At 38.5% G+C, this 13749-nt stretch overlaps 1 long non-coding RNA gene across 42 annotated transcripts in view; it reads left to right on the forward strand.

The window, feature by feature from the left end:
* The window catches only part of LOC106871257 (uncharacterized), a 434384-nt gene that overhangs the window by 223462 nt on the left and 197173 nt on the right, over positions 1-13749 (forward strand). For all 42 annotated transcript variants that reach the window (XR_016237577.1, XR_016237575.1, XR_016237593.1 and 39 more), the window contains one exon: positions 13432-13692. This is a non-coding gene — a long non-coding RNA (uncharacterized LOC106871257). The remainder of the gene's footprint in view (positions 1-13431; positions 13693-13749) is intronic.

Genomic DNA, 13749 nt, shown 5'->3' on the forward strand with positions numbered 1-13749 from the left:
AGGAAAGAAACTGTTTGGGCATATGTGTGTTTGTTTCTGAGCGCATACATACATATGCACACACACACACACACACACACACACACACACACATACTCACACACAAATATATATACATGTATATATACTTATATAATGTATATATATTTATATGTGTTCATCTATATATGTGTGTGTGTGTGTGTGTATGTTTGTGTGCGAATTTGTGCGTTTGTGTGTGAGTGTCTGATGAGCATAATTTGAAGTAGTAAATCTGTATTGAAACACATGTAATAGAGGCTGAATACTAAAATCATATACGAGAAAAGGAAAACATTACAAAAATATTATCTGCCCCAGCATGGCCACGGCTTATATATATAGGCGCTGGCGTTATTGTGTGGTAATAAGCTTGCCTCCCAACCACATAGTTCTGGGTTCAGTCCTAGTGCGTGACACCTGAGGCTATAGTCTTCCTCTATAGCCGCAGGTCGACCAAAGCCTTGCGAGTGGGTTTGGTAGACGGAATCTGAAAGAAACCCATCGCGTGTTTGTGTGTGTGCGTGCGTGTGCATATTTGTCTCCCCACCATCGCTTGGCATCCAGTACTGGTGTGTTTATTATGTCTCCGTAACTTAGCGGTTTGGCAAAAAAAAAACACCAATAGAAAAAGTACTAGGGTTACAAAAATGGGTCGTGGGGTCGACTTCTTCGACCAAAAACCCTTTGACACGTTGCTCAAGCATGGCCGTAGTCATGCAATAATAAACGGCTATATGCATATATATATATATATATATATATATATATATATATATATATATATATATATATATATATATATATATATATATATATATAATATATATATATATATATATATATATATATATATATATATATATATAAATATATATATATATATATATATATATATATATATATATATATATATATATATATATATATATATATATATATATATATATATACATATATATATATATATATATATATATATATACATATATATATAATATGTATGTGCATGTATGTTTGCGCGCGTGTGCGAAAGGGATGGTATACGTGCCTGTGAAAGAGGAACTGTTTTGTTCCCTTTGCAGGACAAACACACAGACACAAAAACCCAGTGTCTGTCTGTCTGTGTGTCAAGTGGACTAATATCTGCCACAGCGAGGCGAACACACGAACACAGTAATCCCTTAACTTTCTACTATGCAAAGCACACACAGTGGTCATCGTGGTCGTGGTCGCCGTCGTCATCGACTGACTTCTGAAGCATTATTACTACAACCACCATATTTATGATCACCACCGTTAATAGTCACTACTACTACTACTACTACTACTACTACTACTACTACTACTACTACTACTACTACTACTACTACTACTTCTACTACGACGACTACGACGACCTACAGCATCATAACCAACGTTCACACCGAACTCCACCACCACCACCACCGCCGCCGCCGCCACCACCACCACGACGACCACTACCACAACCACTGCTACCGCGTCGTGGTCTTCGCCGTTGCCTACGCTTTCACCGCCGCCATCATTCGACGTCGTCATCGTCGTCGTCGTCATCAACATCTTCACCATCATCATTATTACCATCATCACCACCATCACCATCATCATCGTCGTCGTCGTCGTCGTCATCATCATCACAACAAGCATCATCACCACCACCACCACCACCATCACATGTATACGTTTGTATATGTACGTATATATATACTCGGGTCGACTGAAAAGGTCATAGACTGACCACAATACTCTCATTGAATGTGACGAAATTAGGTTTATTTTTCAACATAGTCCTTCTTGTGGTCTACACACTTTTTCTATCCTGTTGCTCAAAAAAGCCACGAACAGCAGATATGACGTCATCATCATTGCGATACTGGTTCCCAGTCAAATGGCTTCTCATGTTGAGGAACAAATGGTAGTCAGATGGAACCAAATCAGGAAAATGTGGACGGCGATCAACCAGTTCACAGCCACATTCACGCACAACAGCCATTGAAGGCAGGGACTTGTGTGCTGGAACATTGTCCTGATGAAACAAGACCCTTTTCGTCAGTTTTTCAGGGCCTCTGATCTTGATAGCCTTTCGTAATCGCATCAGTAAGTTGGCGTAGTGCACTCCATTGATGGTGTGGTCGTTTTGAAGATAGGCAGCAAACACATTGCCTTTTGCATCTAACCCCAATCCCCTTAAATGAAGTCATCACCTTCCCTGCAAATGAAACGACCTTAGATTTATTAGGGGCGGGTGAGTAGGGGTGTTTTCAATGTGTGGGTTGTCACTTTGTCTCTGGTTCAAAGTGATGAACCTAATACTTATCCTGGCTTAGGAAATGTTCAAGGAAACCAGTTGGATCTGCCTCGATCAAAGTCAGATTTTCCTGTGATTTGATCGACTTGGTTGGTGCATTTTTGATCAGATGTCAGAAGACGTGGAACCCACCGAGCAGAGAACCTTCCTTGTGCCAACTTCACTGAGCAGAGTGTTCTCAACTCGCTCTCGGGATGTGCTAATAGCATTGGCCATTTGATTTATAGTCAATCACCTGTCACCCATCACCGTGTGGTAAATACGATCACCCTTTTTCCCTCGGTGGTGGCAGTTGCTGGACGCCCACATTTTGGGTCGTCTTCATGACTACCCCTTCTTCAAAATTCAACCGCTCAATTTTGTACTGTTGATAAAGCTAGAGCATCACCCCCTAACGTAGCAACCATATCAGTGTGAATATCCTTGGGACAAAACTCGTTTTCTGCAAGGTATACAATAATACCACGATGTCAAATTTTGTCGACTTCCAAGAGAAGTCGCTACTAATTACTTTTGAAGTCATCTTTTGAAGTATCACATCTCAGTTTACCTGAAAAGAAACAACGCAGTTATTAATAAGAAAACTTGAAATTAACGCCTGCAAGATTTCACAGCAGCTCTATCATCACTGGTTCATAGTCAGCCTATGAACTTATCAGCCCAACCTCGTGTGTATAAGGCGACGAGGATCGTTAGTGCTTCGGCCAAATGATTAGTGACATTCCGTCCGCTCTTTGCATTCTGAGTTCAAATTCCGATCAGGTTGACTTGGTCATTCATCTTTCCGGGGTCTATGAGATAAGTACTAGTGAGGTACTGGTGCCAATGTAATCGACTTATGCATCCTCTCAAATTTGCTGGCCTCAGGCTGTGACTAGGAAAGAATTGATGTATGTATGTATGCATGTATAGGAGTGGCTGTGTGGTAAGTAGCTTGCTTACGAACCACATAATTCCGGGTTCAGTCCCACTGCGTGGTACCTTCGACAGGTGTATTCTACCTATAGCCTCGGGTTGACCAAAGCCTAGTGAGTGGATTTGGTAGACGGAAACTGAAAGAAGCCTGTCATATATATGTATATATATATATATATATATATATATATATATATATATATATATATATATATGAATGTGTGTGTATATGTCTGTGTGTCTATGTCCCCCCAACATCGCTTGAAAGCCGATGGTGGTGTTTTTACGTCCCTCGTAACATAGTAGTTCGGCAAAAAAGACCGATAGAATAAGTACTAGGCTTACAAAGACTAAGTCCTGGGGTCGATTTGCTCGACTAAAGGCGGTGCTCCAGCATGGCAACAGTCAAATGACTGAAACAAGTAAAAGAGAGTAAAAGAGATATATACCCGGGCCTATTCCCCATTTTTTTAGGAGCGGGTAGCCACAACAACACACACACCAAGCATTCCATTCATTTCCCAGCTCAAAGAAGCAAGCCCTGTCCTATGATCGGGTCATGGCATAGAACGCAACCCCTGATAATGACAGCGGGGCCCAACAGCACATGCTGGTTTACCCCCGCCGCATCATGCTGGTTCCGTACCCCTTTGAGCAACATCAAAATTCACTCATCCGTCCACAAACACTCTCCAAGCTTTCCTATCATTTATAAACTCTCTTGCCTCTCTCACTCCAACACCTCTAACCACCAAAGCTTTCCTCACTCCATCCATCCACACAAACTGAGGACTGCCTCTGGTTCTGCTGCCTACCACTTCTGCCTTCATCACCTTCCTTACCATCCACTCCTCATCTATCCTCTCCATGTGGCCAAACCACCTCAACATTCGTCTATTCATTCTGGTTGTTAGATTTTCTTTCATGCCGGCTCGCCTTCGCACCTCCTCATTTCCTCATCCTGACTATCTTTGTCACACCAACCATAGCCCTCAAACATCTCATCCCAAACACATCTAGTTGCCTCCTTTCCGCCTCTCTCAAACCCTACGTCTCTGCACCATGAACATTGTTGGCACAATCACGCACTCATACACACTTCTTTTCACTTTCATACTCAACCTTTTATCTCCCAGCCTACCTTTCACAACTCCAAGTAGCTTACTACCTTTCCTCACTCTATCTCCCACTTCCTCAGCCAACCCCACCATCTGCTGTCACACATGATTCCAAATACTTAAAAACACTCACCTCCTCTAACATCTCACCATTTATACTCACATTCATCCTACCAGCCAGTCCAATTCTCGAACATCTCATCACCTTACTCTTAGCTACATTCTCTTTCAGTTCCCTCCTCTCGCACACTCTTCCAAAGTCTACCACCAATCCCTTCAGTTGCTCTTCCGAATCCGCCACCAGTGCTGTATCAACAGCAAACAACAGTTGACTCACCTGCTGTTCCTCTCCATTTTCTTCCATCATTTAGGTTCCTTTACCAAGAGTTCTAGCATTTACCGCTCTCACCACACCATCCACGTATAAATTTGACAGCCACGTAGACATCACACAACCTTGTCTTAACCCCACTTTCACATCAAACCACTCACTTACTTGATGCGATATTTACAAAGTTCAGTGTTTTTAAGCGTTTTAAATTCGTATCATCACCCGCTTTCTGATTCAAAATTGTTTTACAATATTTTACAATATTCTAAGTCAAACAAAAATATTGAAAAACACGAGTATTTTTTAAATTTTTTTACCTAATTTGAGTGAAAATATTAATTGATAACTTTTTACTTTTCTTGGAATCAGTTCAAATGAATAGACGAAACAAAATCATCTAATTTTGTATAAAAATCACAAAAATTAATCCCGAGCACTGTGAAAATCATCATGTCATGGTAACATTCAGCAGCAACAACTACAATAATAATGAGGACGAAGCAGAACACACAAAGAGATGGGTTTAACATCGATCAAAAAGACACATTACAAGAATAAAAATATAATTAAAGGATATAAAAATAGAATTAAGAGAAATTAATGATGAATAAATAGAATCCCCAATTGCAGGGTCGTCCACCTTGGGTAATTCGGGGGAAAACCTCACACAAAACGTCTCGGCTTACTCTACGATCTCCAAGGCGTGGGAAGTGTCATCCTCCAGTTTCTTGCCTCCCACTTAGAAAAGCACACTCGGAGTAGATCCATTCAACCATACCACTCTCATCCACCTTTTGATAATCACACCAGAAGACAGTACCTCCCTCTCTTTAATAATAATAATGATGATGATGATGATGATGATGATGATAATAATAATAATAATAATAATGATAATAATAATGATAAATATAAAGCAAGGATATTGGCATGCAGTTTAGGGTAAATAACTGCGTAGTGTTAATTATGAAGAGAGATCAGAAGATAATTTCTGATGGCATAAAATTACCACAGGGCAACATCATTAGATCGTTGTGATATAATGAATGATACAAATATCCAGGCGTGCTGCAAGGCGAAAGGATAATAGGATGGAGAACTGAGAGAGAAAATCTCGAAAGTGTACAAAAGAATAACTCGGAGGTTGCTTGAAACAAGATTAAATGGAAGTAATATCATTAAAGCAATAAATACAGGGGCTGTACCAGTATTAACATACTCTGCCTCCTTCATAAAATGGACAAAGATCGAGCTATAGAACTAGGCAGATGTTCATAACGAGCACCACTCTAACAGTAAGACCGATAGAGTCTACCTACCAAAAAAGGAAGGAGGCAGAGGTACACTATTCGCAAATGACAACGTTAGTACTACAATATTAGAGTTGAAAAATTATGCTGTAGGAGTGAAGAAAGAATACTATCGGTAGTTAGAGATGTTGAAAAAGTTACTGAAACAGCAGAAGAATTCAAGAATAAAGGGAAGAACAAGAGGGAAAGTCGGGGGGGGGGGATGGAATTACATGGCCAATTCATGCAGCAAACCGAGGACGCTGGACGTATAGAACGCTGGTTATGGTTGCCGGAGGAAAAGCTGAAAAGAGAGACAGAAGCGCTAAATATAGCGACTCAGGAAAAAAAGCCATTAGGATAAATCTGATGAATAGGAAGATTGATAAATCATAGTCGGGAAGCAAATGCAGAATCTGCACAAAAGGAGATGAAAGTATTCATCATCTCTTGAATGAATGCAGTAAGCTAGCTTAAAAAGAGTGTAAGCGCAGGCATGACTGTGTAAGAAAAATAATGTGCATTGGGATGTTAGTCGAATGTATGACTTTGAAATAACAGGAAAATGGTACGAACTCGACCCAGAGGCTATGGTAGAGAACAAGAATTACTGATATGATTATAGGCGACAAAATAAACAACGAATGCAAAATCGTTTAATAAAAGAGACGATGACAAAGAGATCGGAAAGAAAAAAATTAGAAATAACAGGGGTTAGCCAGAAAGCTGAAGAGATCGTGGAAGACTATGACAACAATTACACATGTGGTAAATGATGCACTTGGCATAACACCTAAGCTGCTACCTAAGAAACTGAAATGTATTCGAACTGAGATCCGCGTTGCTGAGCTGTAGAAAAATTCAGTTCTGTAATCTGCGAAACCTTAAGAAATATTCTTGAGATCTGAGGCGGTTTGTTGTCTCGAAGCCTCCAAGTAGCATTCCTGTAAATTACATTAGCAGGTAATTGCTTTGGAATAATAAAAACAACAACAACAACAACAGTAATAGGGGCATAGAACTGCCAAACGGGGAGCGATTGGGAGACCCAGATGATGATAGTTACAAGCTGGACAATGTCCTGCACTGCATATTTGAAGCGCCACAAACTTCTCTTGAAGACAAAACTCAACGTAAGGAACCTTGTGACTGTCATCAACATATGAGCTATTGTTGTAGTCCGCTATAGTGCACTCATTCTGAAATGGACACGAGCGGAGATGGACCAACTCGATCGCACTAACCGAAAGAACATGGTAATGCATGGTGCTCTCTTCCCTAAGGCGAACGTTCACATGCATCGTCAGTGAAAAAAGAAACATGGCAGAGTATTTGGTAAATAACGAACAAAACCTGCTACAGTATGCTGCTAATGCAGAAGGATTTACCAGCAATTGACTTGAAAGTGCTAATGAATACCGATAACGAATAGCCAACAAGAGAGAAGAGACTTTACTCCGGATGGAATTACGTGGTCAGTTCCATCGTGAAACTAACAACTTAAAAAGACCAGGAAGCACTATGGAGGTGACTCACCAAGGATGACCTTAAAAAGAAGGCTGAAAACCTAATCATCGCTGCCCGGGACCAGGTATTGAATACCAAGCTCAGTGAGAAGGGATATATACCACCACACAAGAGCAACTACCCTCAGCAGAATGTGTAGGAAGAAGGTCGAAAGCATGATTCACATTGTTAGACCTTGTGAAAGTCTTGCGCGCAGAAAGAGTACAAAAGCAGACACGACAAGGCAGTCCAAAACCTTCACTGGCTACTATACCGTAAGCATGGATACGAGGTAACGGACGCTTGGTGGCAACATACACCAGAATAGGTTATGAACGAGAACGGGACTTTGACTTCCTCAGGGACTTTGACTTCCAGACATACAAGGTGTTAGAATACCGAAGGCCGGATATAGTAACCTTTAGGAGGGACAAACAAAAGCGCCTACTACTCGACGTAGCAGTGCCAGAAGATTAACGTATTATCATGAAAGAACGAGAAGCGATTGATAAATATAGAGACCTGAGAATTGAGATCGCCAAGATGTTGCAGCTACGAGAGTCAAATATAAAGGTTGTCCCTATTGTTATTGGAACATTGGGTTCTATATCTCCCAACCTGAAGAAACATCTGAAAACAATCTAAGTGTATTGCAAAAATTGGCTTTACATGGAAATGCACACATACTAAGTGAAGAAGAAGCAGAAGAAGAAGAAGAAGAAGGAGGAGGAGGAAGAGGAGGAGGAGGAGGAGGAGAGAAGAGGAGAAGAAGAAGAAGAAGAAGAAGAAGAAGAAGAAGAAGAAGAAGAAGAAGAAGAAGAAGAAGAAGAAGAACTTTTCAAGTGAGTTCATGCATAATGCCCAGGTTGAACAGCATGACAACGAAGGGTAATCGACCAGACATAATAAAGACAGGGAAGAAAATACTTGTACGCTAATAGATGTAAGTGTTTCTGCTGATAAAAATATATCTATCAAGGAATTTGACAAACTAAGTAAATATTAGGACCTGGAAGTTGAAATACAAAAGATGTGGCATCTTAAAACGAGAATTGATCCTGTTATTGTAAGTGCCCTAGTTATGATACGAGATGTCAGAAACATCTAGATAAGATCCCAGGAGAACCATGACTCAGAGAAACCGAAAAGATTGTACTAACAAGTACTGCCCACATCCATAGAAAAACCCTGTCAATTTAAATGTCTGTGTTCTACTACATGAAGTTATATCTCTCTACTTCCCCTCTCCGAGTTTTCAGCCATCCTGTAACATCTCTTATCCGTCATTCGCTTCAGGGCACTGGGCGTTTCTCGGTAAGTGACTGTAACAAAAATGCTGATTAAAAGTAAATAATAATAATAATAATAATAATAATAATAATAATAATAATAATAATAATAATAATAATAATAAGGATGATGATATGATGACGATGATGATGATGATGATGATGATGATAAATGCTCTGATGCAAGACCAGGCATTAGCTCTCATGGCTTCTGCTCTTAACTGATTGGATGTGTTAACATGTACGTTGTTTTGTCTTGTATAAAAGATGGGCTACAGCAAATATTCTGCTCAATATCACAGATTTGCTCGTCAGTTGTTTGACCATGACCAGCTGAGCGTGTTCCTTAGTGGCTGAGTGTATGCGCATCGCTGATCACGAGCAGGAGTGGTGGGGGAGCATCATAGCCATGTGTTGAGAGGAATTAGTTGGGATTTGAATAACTGACATCTGGAAACATTCTCAAACAACCCTTATTCATGGATCTTTTGAGCAGAATGGACTACTCGATCTAAACAAATTCTAACTGGGCCCCCACTTGCAAGGTCATTCTCTGTTTATTTGATATGAGATCACCATGTCGCGTGCGCACGGTTACATGTGTCTGGTGTACCCTTATCAGACAGGTAGTCATGATGGGTATGTTGGGTTTTGTATATTTTACCCCAGTGTCACTTTGACGGCATGCACCGCTCTCTCACTCAATAATAACAACAGCAACAACAACAATAATAATAATAATAATAATAATAATGATAATAATAATAATAATAATGATAATAATAATAATAATAATAATGATGATGATGATGATGATAATGATGATGATGATTTCTTTTATTTGCTACCAGAGCGAAGGATGAGGGGTACAGTACAAAGACGGGTGTAAAGTGTGTGGGTTTACATATAATAGAATGATGACAGACAAATTAGAGAAAAGTATACACGGTATATATTAGAATGGAAGTATACGTAGTATACGACACTAGAAGAAGAGGGAGAAAAGTGATAATGAAGGGGTACCCCTGATACAGGTGGACCTTTAGGGATAATCGAGGAACCCAACCATCCAAGATGACCTTGAATACCAAAGGACTAGTGCCCTCTCCAACTCCTTTCTCCCGACTCACAGGTCTACACTGAGAGTGGTACTATGCACTCTTGCCATTTTCGCAACTTTCACCAACCTAATCATAAATTCTCTGGAGAACTGCGCCTCCCTCGCTACCCTCACTTTCCTTTTCAAGTGAAACTTGAAAAAGTCGCTCAGGGCGATAACTGGGGATTAAAAAGTTGTTATTCCTGAAAATGATCGTAGAATTACACCTGGTTTCTTCGACCGTCCCAAATCTTACCTCAATAATTCCAAACTTCTTTCCTCGGATGATGCGAGGCATTTTTGTATTTCGCTCTCAGGAGCATTTTTCACCCGACGTAACTTAAGCCCGATGCAGCGGTATGTGACCGTGTATCTTAAGATGTTCTCTATCACATCGGATGGAGAGTCTAGAGCTTTCCTTCCCCCATTCCTTTTACAGTTTTCCATGCAATTGAAATTTTTTAATCTTCATCTCAGCGGAAATTTTCCACATTTCTCACCGTAAGTGCAAAAGAAGCGGAGGAGATATTCACGTTTTTATGTTTCATTTCTTTCATATTGTTGTTGTTGTTGTTGTTGTCACTGCTGCTGCTGTTGCTGTTGTTGTCGTTGTCAACACCAAAAGTTTTGATGTTGCTTACAGACAACGTTTTGATATTGCTCGGTGACGTTGTTAGTTTAGGCCATTCGATATTCTTGTTCTCATTTTTTTTTTCCGACGAGGAACGCGTTCCTTCCTCGAACGTTATGATGGCTTCTTTATCAACCATCTTTTATTGAATAATGAAAACAGCAAATTATTATTACTATCATTTTGTTTTTTGAAAATTGTTACGATTAAAAAAAATATTGATGCGCACCCCTGCAAAACAGGGGGTGTTTCTACGCAAAAATACTATCTGCGCAGTCCAGACAATCTCAGAAATGCAATGGTAGCAATAAAATGAAGACACAGAGGCCTTAGAAGGTTGAAAAGATTACAAACACTATTTCAACTTACGGAGCTCCTAATTTTTCCATGATTTACAGTATGGCAATAATAATAATAATAATAATAATAATAATAATGATAATAATAATAATAATAATAATAATAATAATAATAATAATAATAATAATAATAATAATAAAAGGTAGAGAAATACCTAATATTATTATTGTTGTTGTTGTTGTTGTTATTATTATTATTATTATTAAAAGGAGTAAGGCAAACATTAAATATGGCCTCAATTGAGTACCTGCAAATATCTGATAGCATATTACATTCCTGATTACTGAAGATTCTCTTTATAAATTAAATAGTCTCAGTACTTAATACATCGCTCATGTTATACATGAAAATGGAAGGCGACAATATTATTGCAAGGAAACTACATTATCCCTCTACGTGTAAGGATCTTACTGACAGGCTTTTAATCTCAGCTTCTAAGATTATACCTAGTTCCGACTCCATTAAGAATTCCACCGAATGAAGCCACCAATGGCTTTAAATGCTACGAACGATAAACCATCTATTTCATATGTATGACTTAAAATAATTACAAGAATTTAATATCCAGTTAAAAATCTACCAAGACTTGTCCTCAATTTAACAAAATAAAATCAGTTCTGGATGAGACAAATGTGCCAAAACTATAAAAGAAGTGGCAAATTAAATAAAATCGAGATCATTAAATTAGAAACGGACACGAATATCAAAGAATCAGACAAAACACTCTCTTACATATATATGTAAGTGATTATGAAACACGAAAATGAAGGAAAAACTCCCGAGTAAATTAGGGGAAAATTAGGAATGAGTACGAGAGAAAAGTCAGGCAAAATATTAAAAGCTGGACTCATTGCTAGAAAAAGATAATCGTGTAATAATTCTGTTTGTTCCTCTGTTACTTAGCCCATCCGTAACGCCTCCACATGATTAGTTGAAGGGGAAGGGGAAGGATGGAGATTGGGAGTGGGTGGAAGTATTTTACCAAGTTACTTAGCCTGTCTGTAAAGCTTTCATGTTGAAGGAAAAGGCGAAGAGCTAAAGAAAAGTGAGAGAGAAAAAGAGGGTAAGGCGAATAGTGAGAGAGAATGCTGTGTATTAAGTTTATAAAATTATGCATAAAGTGTATAAAATGTATATATATAAAGTGCATTAAGTAATCATTGTATTCAAATTTCCTTCACTTTTCAATGATTAGCAGATGAGTGATTATCTTTTGATACAGACACAACACAGTCAACGCTTTTAGGATTTTGGGATAAAATTTTCAGAAATAATCCAATAAGTTTACCATTAATTGCGTGAAATATTCACAGGTCTCGGTAGTAGGTATAAATTAACTAGCTAGCTTAATTGTAAACCATGGCTTTAAAATGATAAAGTAAAAGTTAAGTGAATTAAAGAACTTAAACGAAAACCAGCAAACTACGAACAGCGTTTCAAAGTCACGACACTGAAGCTGTTGCAGATAGAATACCCCTTGTCCGTAGATAGCTATGAGGAACATGACTCAAATACAAAACTAGTACAAAGTAACAACACTCAGTAGAAAAATATTCAAAAGCAGCAAAGGGAAATTGATTAGTGTGGAAGAAAGATAAGGAAATAAAAAAAGGCAACTCTTTCTTTATACGTGGGAACAATAAAATACTAACTGGAAACTAACAGCGTTGGAAAAATTATTTAAATAAAGAGAAAACAAGAGTGACTGTAACCTCACCTCTTCAAAAAGAAACGAAAACAAAATGAAAATAGAATTCCAAACTATACTTAAGAAAAAACTATTGCCTGACCAATATACCGTAAGACTCGATAACAGCAAAATAAACCAGTATGAAAGTAACAATGGTTCAAAAGCTCTGAAATAAACAGAGAAACAGGTTTGATTTTAGCATGACAAGAGTAATGTTTAACTACAAATAACTAAACAAGCAGTACAATGTTACAATTGACCACATCATCTCCAGCTGCCCAGTCCTTTCCGAGTTTGAGTATGTACACAAACACGATTTTACAATTTCGATACTCTGCCCTATACCAGCAACAACTCGAACAACATATATTAACACAACACATAGCACATCCCACCCGCTACACAATCACTTTGTCAAATTAAAACACACATCACTAATCATACATCACATGCAAAGCACAAATACCATCAAACCAAAATAGCCACAACTCACATTGTACATATTCTATATACACCGTAGACGAAACACTAAAATATCTCCAGAATCAACAAAAATCCCACAAAAACTAATGTATTATTCAAACACCATTCATACATCCTCAATAGACAATATTGCATACACCTCCCAGGAACATGTATGTGCAAAGTAAACTTGTATGAAACTATTGAAAACATGATGATAATGACGTTGATGATGATGATGATAATGGTGGTGGTAGTGGTGGTGGTGGTGGTGGTGGTGGTGATGATGATGATGATGGTGGTGATGATGATTCTGTTTCACACGATTCTGTTTATTTATTTTATATTTTTATTTATTTTATTTATTTATACTTTTTTTTTTCTTTTGTTTTAGATTCGCTTAGTTTCTTAGAAGACATTTCATCATGGTCATGTGACTGATAAAATTCGCAAAACGCTATTTGAATCGAAATTCTGGACTCGGTGATGGCTTATAAAATGGTTGCTCGGTGGTGATATGAAGCGAATATCCGAGAAGCGGCATCAATAGACAATCGACGAAGCCGCTGGACAGTTAAGATTCCAGCTGGAACTATCAGAGAGGTGATGCCAATACAACGATTGTGTGTACGTAGCCGTATTTCTATATAAGTTGGTAAGTATACCCATGTGTGCATGTATCAATGTGTGAGTATGTCCATATTCGTATATA

This window comes from Octopus bimaculoides, chromosome 20 (genome assembly GCF_046866305.1).
Source record: "Octopus bimaculoides isolate indiv1 chromosome 20, ASM4686630v1, whole genome shotgun sequence".
Classification (NCBI taxonomy): domain Eukaryota; kingdom Metazoa; phylum Mollusca; class Cephalopoda; order Octopoda; family Octopodidae; genus Octopus; species Octopus bimaculoides.